Source organism: Rhipicephalus microplus, chromosome 3 (assembly GCF_043290135.1).
Source record: "Rhipicephalus microplus isolate Deutch F79 chromosome 3, USDA_Rmic, whole genome shotgun sequence".
In the NCBI taxonomy this organism is placed as follows: domain Eukaryota; kingdom Metazoa; phylum Arthropoda; class Arachnida; order Ixodida; family Ixodidae; genus Rhipicephalus; species Rhipicephalus microplus.
In genome coordinates, this window is record NC_134702.1 from 130,152,190 (window position 1) to 130,158,997 (window position 6,808).

Here is a 6,808-nt window from a genome sequence, read left to right on the forward strand (position 1 = left end):
GACAGCAAAATCACAGAAAGTGGTGTGAGTGCTAGGATAGCTGTCTCTGAATTGATGCCGAACCTTGGCTGGGGTCACCAATTCGCGATAACTTAGAGTATTAAGCACCCCTGCCCGACTACGAAAAAAGTGCAGTACCAGGCACTGTAGCCACTGTACCTAGAAGGCACCGTGCCTAGAAGGCTCAGTGCCTTCTAAACACTGTTCAGACCCTCCACGAGCCTCGTGTCTACGCTGTTGACCGGCCGCGACTTTCCTAAGGGTGCGCGTAAGTGGAGAACTTGGAGTGGCAAGCAGACCACGCAGAGATAACTTTTGTGTCGATGGAGGCTACGAGCGAAGCCGACGCTAGCAGTCATGTCGCCCCGTGACGCTGTGTTGAAACATTGACAAGATTGCGCTCTCCTAGCAAAAAGGCGATCAATAGGACGGATGTGTACAAACTACGCGTTGGAGAACTAATGATGGATGTCTTTGTCGCGTTGCATTAATTCACTGTACCACGATTTCTGCGAAAGAACAGTGTTAGATATAAAAGGCGCGTTCGGAAATTATTCAGAGTACGAGACCCGGGTTCAGTGTGCAGCGTGCCCGGTGTCTGATATCTTGGACTGCAAGGCTGTGGGTTGGGCTTCCGTTGACAAAACGTTTTTTTTTTCTGTTTGTGACCGTACGTAATTTTCACTCTTTTTCTACGATATAAATACGATAATGAAGTCTTGGTTGACCCCCGCATAAAACACTTTCGTTTTAAAATAGAATTATTAAACGCGAGTCCGTGCAGCAAATCATTCCATGTGTAGTGAACTGGAAAACTACAATTTTAATGAACGAGAATGTGCTTGAAGGTTTAGGCAAATTCCACTTCTCCAAACTGGTTGACAGAAAATCAACAGGGAAACGGTCAACCCAACAATAAATCGATGCGTAGCGATGGTGGTGCGTTGAATACAACGACTACGTACTAAAGAATATTAGCTAACGGAAGAGGCAACCGCGGCTGCGTGACGATCCGGAAACTATCGAAGATCTGCAGCAAGGATGACGTGCATGTACATGTGTGGGAGGTGGGAAGGCCTGGGTTCAGCGCAGTTTGTCTCTAGAACTTGGATCATGCATGTCAAGGTCTATGGTGTAAATCTAACCAATCTGTTCTGCAAATGAACGTAGGTACAAGGTAGCGTGAAATAGCTGAAGCCTACCAACCGACCTAGAAGCTATCTAGAAACAACCAGCATAAGCTAGCTAAGGCCAAATAACAACTTATAGGAATCCTGATTGGCCTTAACAATCGCAAAGTTTCTGTGTTTCAAGTGTTGTGAAACTTCATACAAGATCAGTATTTTTTTAGTCGTGTGTTATTTTAAATTACATTGAGCCAACCTTATTTACTTAGCAAAACGGCTGCTTTACGGTACAGATCACAAAGAATAAAATGCATACAAAGTTTGATCGCTGATAATCACTTTTTACACAGGTGCACTTGATTGATTGATTGATTTGTGGCATTTAACGTCCCAAAACCACCATATGATTATGAGAGACGCCGTAGTGGAGGGCTCCGGAAATTTCGACCACCTGGGGTTCTTTAACGTGCACCCAAAAAGCCCCGCCGTGGTGGTCTAGTGGCTAAGGTACTCGGCTGCTGACCCGCAGGTCGCGGGTTCGAATCCCGGCTGCGGCGGCTGCATTTCCGATGGAGGCGGAAATGTTGTAGGCCCGTGTGCTCAGATTTGGGTGCACGTTAAAGAACCCCAGGTGGTCGAAATTTCCGGAGCCCTCCACTACGGCGTCTCTCATAATCAAATCGTGGTTTTGGGACGTTAAACCCCACATATCAATCAATCAATCAATCAACGTGCACCCAAATCTGAGTACACGGGCCTACGACATTTCTGCCTCCATCGGAAATGCAGCCGCCGCAGCAGGTGCACTTGTTTGTGTCGTTAATGAGCTTCTCAGCAGCGCATCGAAACTAACGTGAGAACTCTTACATATTCATCAATGACATGATACATCTGGAGTGCAACGGTGCATGTTTAACCTTTATTTGGCTTTTTTAACTCGCAACTCGATGCTTTGTCAAAGGAAAATTAGGAAGGCTGCTGTTATGTCGAGGCCCATCAGCGTCAGACTCTGTCAAATAATGCGCAATGAAGTATAAGTCTCTTAGTTTGCACAAATTTCTCCCAGGTTTATCAAAGTCTCGTAATCGATGAAGCCATCGACTTGGTTCTGGCGGGGACATCATATTGGATGCGAAAGGCAGTGGCAGTATGGTCTGACGTAAACGCTTTAGGACTCATATTCACGCCAGCTGCAATGTGCGGTTTTGATTTGACAGGGAAAAAAAACGAGAAACGGTACTATATATGGTGAGCATTAGCGCAGTCGCACTAGTTTCTGGAAAGACGCCGAGTATTTTTATAAAAAAATATTTCATCACACTGAAATACAGACCTCAGCTATGCACAGCGTTACTCTCCATAAATTAAATGAAGAATGATATTTGCCTCAAAGTGGAGCGTGATTTCTTGATATACGCAATCTTTTCATGTACAACCAGCCAGAACGCCGACGGATGACTGGCAACTTTCGGACGATCATGCCCAGCTCTCTCTGAAGACTGGGGCGGTCGTCACCTTCAACCCGGCAGAACTGCGTACCCCTTGAAAGTCACATATTCTCGCTCCTCACTTAACCTGTTTCCTTTTCTCTTAGGATCGCTATGCATAGACTCTTCTCGTCCTTGGGGGGAGAAGGGGGGGGGGGGGGGCTGGACACCTTAAACCGTGCTTTAGAAGCCAACTGGCGACCCTTGCCCACGCCCACTAAGCTGCAATATCCTGTGAGGCCATGGAAGAGTGCACTCTTATACAGTATACCGTGAGCTTTATAATAAAAATTGTTTCTTTTTTCTAGTCATTCTTTAGTAGCGATCAATGGACGAAACAAGTGCATTTTAACTGACTTTTTTTTGCGACTGACAAAGTGGTCGGCCGTGCTAGAACAAATTTCACGCTTGTGCTCATGTGAACAAAATATGTCAAATTTAAAACGCTAGTGAAATCTACGCACCCCCTGTGCACTCTTCTCTGTAGTTTTGTGCTTGCTTCTTTTATGAATTTTATGCGTAAACACGACAATTATATTATGTATCTTACTATCTTCAGAAGCCAGAAGCAGGATTTATACATGTCTTTAATAGCTTGGAAGGCTTTATTTGCACTTGAATAGGCACGTGAAAGAAGAGTAGGTTACCGAGATTGAACGATGCACCCATATTTTGAGATAAAAGTTAACACAATCGTTCTGCTCTATACTTATCTCTATACTTAACTTGATCCGTATAGTGCAGACGATAAGAATTGAAGAGCGAATGGTCCAAACAGGGAACAGACACAACTGTCCCGGCTGTAGGCAGAGTTATGTTCTTCACCTCGATCGACAGTTTTCACAGGGCGAGAGTGAGTGGTCTGGAAATTTTCGTCTTTATGCTGCGTGGAAATGGCCCAAATAGCGCGTGCCGGTGTGCGCTACACCCCTCGCAGCGCACGTGGCCCTGCGAAGGCACGCGTTTGGGAATTTGCGAAAGCCAGTGGGTTGCCAGACTGGAGACACAGCCAACCACTCAGCAACACGGTGGTGCCCACGAGAAAATTGTGTATTGAAAACATTCAAGAATTGATTCAGCTCTTCTTTTTAGCTCGTTTTATGCCGTGACAGCTGGGATGTCTTAGTTCTCTTCAAAGAATACATGTGTTCAATATTTCAATTTCAGTTAAAATCTATGTGAAATACACAGTTTAGGACCCAACGACGGATTTAATACCATAGCGCAAAACTTAGAAACTATAAAGGCTAAAAAGAAGTAAGAAAATGGCCTCGAACTCTAAATAATTTAGTTTTGCCCATCGACTTCAAGTGCTAACTCACACAACATGAACTAATTGCGAATGAAAGCATGCCAAGTAAGGAACGAAGACACGAATGCACCACACTGGATACAGCCAGTTTGGTTGTTTCTGGTTCCAATTCAGCGCTGTTCCAAGGGTCTGGCTAGGTTTGATTCCTAGGGGTCCTAGTGGTAGTGCTCGCGAAAAGCATTTATTTACGTTATATACGTGTAGGACCTTTTTAGAAGTCCGTACAGACTAGGTATATTCTCTATTCCGGTACTCCATTGGATGAAGCCGCCATCCTGGCTCTCTGGACCAAATACTGCTGGGCCTAAAGGCCAGAGCAGCCGAGCAGAGCCGCCTCCCAGTCCTCTCGCCTAGGGTTAGGGTTAGGAGCAATGACTACGTTATCTCGGCAGGCCCACACCATGTGGTAGGTGTCTACCACCTCCCCGCAGTGCTGGCTTTCTCCTGTGCCCGTAGGGTTCTGGACTCAGTCGTCTTTAACGCGGCAGCGTTAATAACTCGTTTCGCTGAAATTACGGCGTTGGCGTTGGTGTCAGCATGGTTGGTTGTGAACAAAAATCATCTTTGTGCCCATGAACTAAAAGTCATTAGGCTGTAAAGTAATTGAAATAGGGGATTCGAACCCGCGCCGTCTGTGTGGCAAGCAGGTGTTTACCACAGAGCCAAAATATTTGTTGAAACTGGTTTGCAAAAAGCCCTATTTCGATGTCATGTAGTGGAATAAGTCCGCTTAACACTTCTCATATTGCGCGAAAGGAAAGCAGAACCGCGCCAAGCATCACATGATGTGAATTGAGCAGCTAGTCATGTTTTAAAGGTTCACTTATTACAAAAAAACTCCGACATATTTAATCATTAGCAGCAGCAGAACCATCGAGAATGTTCACGTGCTGCCCGACGGACGCGTACAAGTCTCGTGGCTAATTCACAACAGAAACAAAAATGCCGTAGCGGGCACCTAACTGTGTTTGTAATAGCATTTAGTGTTACTTTCGTTACTTTAAGGCATGGTGGAGACCTGCACCTAGAATCGTAGCAGGTTAGTAGTTCGGAAGGTAATACACGTGAGGCTCGATTACGCTATTGCAACCTACTCTTTAAGGCGAAGCTCACATTTCCTTGAATTTTTATTTCAAACTGACTTTTTTAGCTAAAATGGAGCACAAGCGTGAGCTGTAATTGTAAGTTTATTTTAAAATTTTTGTCTGGTGTTTTGATAGAAGTCAGATCACACAAGTGTTCTTCTCTCGTTTGTCGTCAAAAAAGGCATCTTCTGGGTTCATGATCTTTACACAAGACATGAAATTGATAACTTGTTTGTATTCAATAACTTCTACAGCTTCTTCAGCTCTTCAGCCCTCGGTGGCTGATCTATAACTATTGCTGCAATCATAACTATCAGGGATAAAAAAAAGTTGGCGCTGTGATGCACCACCCCTAGCTGGCTTCTATGTGCAACTAGCTTTTACGGGTACAGTCAGAGTGAACGGACTTTCGAGCACCACGTCGTAACGTCAGTCAAGGAGTAGGACACGTTCTCAGCATACGCTAGGCACTTGCGTATTCGGGTAGGATCGACGGATTTTCGCAAAGTAGAGAGAGCTTCCCCGTGGACTGGATCTACCAGCTCTTTGTTGTGATTGCGATACGTATTTGTGATGGAGTGGAAAAGTTGCATGCGAAGTGTTACTCTACAGCGATGTTCCCAGTTGACTGTGATCATGTGCAGATCTCAGTTCAAAAGACACATGGTGTCTCAGCGTTAGAGTATACTGTTAGAAACCCCAAAGCGCGAACAAAAATTTATTGAGTTAAAGACATTATATTTTAGAGTGATTCGCTTTACCCAATAGAAAGTGAGGATGAATGGACGGTTTTCTTGTTGATCAGCACAAAATTTCTTCGGAAAATAAATTTTACATTGATTGAGAACACTGCCTAAACTACCCTTAAAGAGAGACAGAATAAGCCTAAACTGCAGAGATAAAAGTTGCCTTTCCCCTGAACCAATGCCACCGCCAATGAGATTGTAGCCTTATTTAATGCTATTGTGTCTCGAAACCCATTTCAGGGAAATTTCGGTGTCGTCTTATTTAGTTGTGAGCGACATTTCAGCCTTGTCTGAGATTGAAATTTCGAGAACAAACACTTGCTTTTAGTGAATAGTAAACAAAGCCTTCGGCGTAACAGGCAACTGCTCCACCATAAAGCTGCGCCACTCCTTCAAAAAGTTAAAGAACTTATGAAAACACGTATATGTATAGGCTGTAGTGAGATGAGTCAGTTTAACGCATGTAAGTTTTTTTAGCAGAATCGTAACATAGCTAGAGTCAAAACATTTGAATCGCACAACGAGTGGGCGTTTCAAGGTCAACTCGTCATGAACACGTCAGAAATAAGTGATCATTATTATCTGGAAACACAGTGAGTCCGTGTTGCCTTACTGAAGCCCTGTCAGCATTTTCGTGCTTTGCAAAGAAAAAAATCTGCGTTAGTGGGCGCTGCGCAGCTGTACTTGCAGTACGCCTTTTAATTTGAAAAAGCCAACGTTACGCACAAATCGTATCTTTACGGCATGATTGAGTTATGTATCTAGAACCGAATCCAGCCACGGGTGTTGTTCTGTATTCACTTCAAGGCGAAGCTCAAGAGTCCACAAACTTTTTGTGCGACTGGCAGATTTATCCAAATTTATGCTGTTCGTAAAATGCAGATACTGCTGCGAAACTTTGTCTGCATTGAGTTTTTTATTATCATTATTCATATTCACTAGTTCCTAGCAGAGAAGACAAGTTGTTCAAAGAAGGTTTCATAAAAAATATTACGTAACAAAGACCCATTTTGCGAATAATATAAATTGTTGAAGCCGTAATTTTTGTTTC